A 4,831-nucleotide genomic window follows, 5' to 3' on the forward strand; every position below is an offset into this window, starting at 1 on the left:
TGATCTGAGATAATGGTTTTAGGAATACCATGTAGTCTAAATATCTCCTCGTTAATACATCTGCTATTTGAGATGTTTGGTAGGTAGACTTAACAAGAATAAAGTGAGCCACTTTGCTCAGTTTATCGACTACTACCATAAGAGAGTCATTCTATTTCTTGGACTTGGGTAATCCTGTTATAAAATCCATAATAATCGTATCCCACTTCCATTATGGAATGGGTAACGGATGTAATAAACCTGCAGGGTACTGATGTTCAACTTTGACTTGCTGACATTCCAAGCATTTTGCCAAATATTCTGCAATGTATTTTCTCATACTAGGTTAATAATAAATTTTCTTGATCACAGAAAATAGTTTCTGATACCCCGGGTGAGCAGTATAGGGACTTCGGTGGAATTCATCTAAAATAAACTATTTTATAGACAACTGATTTGGAACACACATTCTTCCCTTAAACATCAATGAATTTTCATTATTGGTTTTATATTCGGTTGGTTTCCTAGAATTCTGCGCAAGTAGATCTTCAACAATCTGAAATGTCTTTTATGATTATTGCACCCTATTAGATAACATCTGCAACCAAGTGATTTAAATGGTAAATTCGACCAAATTTTCATAAAAAATCACGTTGAAACTAATAGATTTCACAAAATTAAGGGTAAATCAAGTAAAGATACGAAGATACTTGGCGTTTTCACCTTTTATTGTTTTACTTCTTATTATTCTTTGGCTTCAATATTTAACCATGTTATTGCACTCTATTAAATAAAACCTTTGCAACCAAGTGATTTAAATGGTAAATTGGACCAAATTTTCATAAAAAATGCAGAAGCTAATGAACTTCATAAAATTAAGGGTAATTTAAGCGAACAAATGAAGATACTTGGCCTTTCACCTTTTATTGTTTTGATTCTGATTATTCTTCGGCTTCAATGTTTAACCATGGAACATTATCTGGAAATGATTATTATAATGTGCAGGGATACAACAAATAGATACCACTCAAAGCCCCAATCAAATCCTTCTACAACAAATAGGTACCACTCAAAGGCCCAATCAAATCCTTCTATTTGGAGAAACAAAAAATCCATGCTTTTAAATAGCCTACATTAAAGAAGAATACCATGGGTTAAAAATAGTATGGTAAAAACCATGGGTGAATACAATGACTCAAACAATTATTTATAGTTTATTTTAAGGTTTCTTTATTTTTATTTTTATTATTTTATTTCTATTGTTTATATTGGTCTGAGCACAATAAAAAATGACTAATTTTACTAAGAAATGGAAAATATTACATTTAAAATCTAGAATCCAAAAACTACCCATGTAAATAAACTATTTTATTTTAATTATTAGTATATTTTTATTTTTATTTTTATGTAATTTGACATTACAACATCTCTTATAGTCGTAAAAATCATTTCAAAAGACATTTTTTTTAATGTAAACCAACATGTTAATAATTCAAAATCTAAAATAAAATAATAAGAGTGGAAATTTGTCCCAGACCCAATAAAATAAAAATAAAAAATTATTTTAAAAAATATATAATTTTTCTTAACAAAGGATAACCAATCAATCCGCATTCACATAAAATAGTGAGTAATAACTCTCCTCTTTTGCTTTACAACTAAATTATAATAATTTCCCCATCTCTCATAAATACAAATTAAATTAAACCAACCTAGATCCATCTTAACTCCTGATTTATCAAGCCATGAGAGGGATCAAATCTCTTAAAATGCAAACACATTTTAGAGAGAAAAGAGATTTGATCCCTCTAGGCACTTGGCATATCTGGAGTTAAGACCTCTAGGCATTTGGCATATCTGGAGTTAAGATGGATCTGCACTGATATAATATATATGTAATTGACATGAAATATTTTATTTATAATTTACTTTCTCCACATTAAAATGTTAAAACATGCCCTCTCATATCTATATATATTATTTTTATTATTATTATTTTCTAAAATATTAATGTCAAATTTATATTAAACATTGAAAGAAATACAATTATCCCTTGTACTTTGAATTAAAAAGCAACAATTAATGAAATAAGAATTCTTTCAATATTTGTCTATATATGTTTCATGTTAAAATATTTTACTCAACTTGAGTATTGAAATATTTTGTTTACTTAAATTAAACTTTTATTTGTTATTGATATTTTAAAATCTTATATATCAACTCCACACATATTCTTAGTTAATTTTAATTTTAATTACTTTATTTTATTTATATAAGTTTATATAAAATTATTTTACTTAATATGGACATTGAAATATTTTACTTATGCTTGACAATAAAAAAATGTTTTGTTATTAATATATTTTTGTTTTAAATATCACATGAATGTAGAATGAATTACACATCATGTATTATCAATAATACTATTCCCTATCATCTCCATATTAATTAGTGAAGAAATTACATTTTTAAAATTATTTTTTTAACTATCTCCATATTAGGTGGTGAAGAAATTATATTTGTTCCTCATACTAAAATGTTAGGTGTCTTTTGTTTTAACTTTCACTTACTTTACATCTCTATGTAAAGTTGTGTAAATTAAAGTGCAAATTGAAGTATTTTAATTATGGCTAACATTAATTTTTTTTTGCTATCACTATTTTTAATTTGTTGATTTAAATTATTATTTCACTATTTTTAAATGTAACAATATCTCTCCCTCAATGGGGGTGACAAAAAATCTGGTCAAATCACCTCGGGGTACGCCCCACGAGGCACATTGTAGGTGAGCTAAGGATGATGTATACATAGATACGATGGGATGACAGGTTGCCAAACTTTCTAGACCCACCTATGTACATTATATTGTGTAGAAGCGTTAGTGCAATGACTGTTGTATGTTGGGTGATGAACTCGGAGTGCAGGGTGGTGAACTAGAGCGTTGAAGGCCATACAAGCTTGCCAGGGCCATGGGGTAGCTGGAATTCTGTGGAGAGCTCAGATATTGGTTTTGTGGCTTCTTAGAAGGGCTTTTGTGCTTGAGTGGGCCTAATGGTTAAGAGCTTGTGTTTCCTCATAAGAGGCCTCGGGTTCAAAACCAGAGGGGGGTAGAGTATGTATGTCTTCGTAGACTTAACAGTCAAATCGCTGTGTGGAGGTGGGTCCCTTGTCCCACAAACAAGGGGTCTCATACACCAATTTGGTGTCTGGCTTGACCGTGACCTTAAAATTGGATAATAATTAGATAAGAATAATAATAAATGGGATCCTGGTTCATTTGGAGGTATCTCTCCTCTTTAGTGCTGTAAGGTTGGTAGTTTGTGGTGGAACCCCAGGTGCTAACGTAGGAGGGCTACTTCGGGCTAGTGGGTACTCGACGATCTCCTTGTAATAGGATGCTTTTAGTTTTCGTCTTTCTCTGAGTTGTTGTTTCCAATGGTGGTTAGTAATGTGACGCTGCCGCTTGTCCTTTGGAGTGGATGGCCTAGTTTGTGGACACGTTCTCATTCTGAAGAGAATTTTCCTTAGGGTAGTCAGAGTTTGTGATGGTTCCAGTTTCTGTTGTGTCCCTCAGGTAAAATTCACTAGGGTGGTGGCACAACCGGTCATTGGGCGACCTACAAGACCCTGGTTAGCTGTTACCTGGTTGTGACTATTGTGGTATTGGGTGTGCTGTTGTGTGCTTTTGGGCTGAGAATTGTTGTCAGCCCTCCCTTGTTTTGGTTATGGAATGCTGGAGGAGAAAGGTTGACCAGGGGTTTTGGAAGGGTGTTGGTAGAAAGGGCTAAATGGGAGGTTTGGCTTGGAAAAAATTTGAAGTCATAGCATGGAGGTTGTGGCAATGCTTGTGTCTGCTTGGGGTTGTGTTGGTGGTCGATTCCTTCTAGGTGGTAGAGTTATCCTCGATCATTTTGGTAAGCAATCTTTGGGTGCCACCAACCATGCCTCGCCAGCGTGGTCATCCCCGCCATGGAGGTGGGCATCATGACCTTGTTGGGCACCAAGCTTGTGACTTGAGTTCGGCTTTTGAGGATGTGATCAGTGGAGAATGAGCGGGTGAGGTTGCTCATGCTCATGGGCGTTCTCCAGTCAGAGTGGAGGCTCCAGCCATGCTGGAAACAATTGCTAAACAACTGAGAGGTGTCCAGACCAACCTGGACATCATAAGGGAGCACCGTTTTGAAGACAAGAATGAATTTGTGGCCTACATGAACAACATTCAATTTAGTCTCAATGAGACTCTAGAACAACTCGAGAGCATTCGACAGAACCAAAGACGCCTCAATGACCACTTGCACGACTTGGAGGCCCGAGTAGAGCACATCGAATTTCATATGCATGAGCGAGACAACTTCCCAACAGTTCCTCCTAGACTTCACCCTCACCACCCTCCGTGACATGTCGCTCTTACGTTCCCTGTGTTTTTGCTATGTAAGGTTGGTGAGCCTATCATAAATAATGTTTGTATGGTTATATCTGATGCTTTCTCTGACACCACCCCTCGCTCTCATCTTTGGTCTCCGTGAAGCCAGGGGACCATGAAGTCAATTTGTGTACTCTAATTTTCAGTGCTAATAATATAATATTACTCTTTTAACCGAGTTTTCTTTTTTTTTTACTTCTCTCCCATATTAAGCGATATAGTGCCTCTAGCCGCTATTAACCCCAAAATACCAAAAACATTAACTTAAACAAAACAAATGCGTGAGAATGGTTGCGCACTTAAAATTATCACGTTGTGTTAGATCAAATTTGAACATGTCTGCGCTAACCTATGGGACTACTTGTAATTTTGAACCACAAGTTTTGTGTAAAAATCATTGATTCCGTTAGAGTGATGTCCAAAATTCAT

Source organism: Pinus tabuliformis, chromosome 5_1 (genome assembly GCF_031772625.1).
Source record: "Pinus tabuliformis cultivar Carrire ecotype Pingquan chromosome 5_1, CPIR1, whole genome shotgun sequence".
Classification (NCBI taxonomy): Eukaryota; Viridiplantae; Streptophyta; class Pinopsida; order Pinales; family Pinaceae; genus Pinus; species Pinus tabuliformis.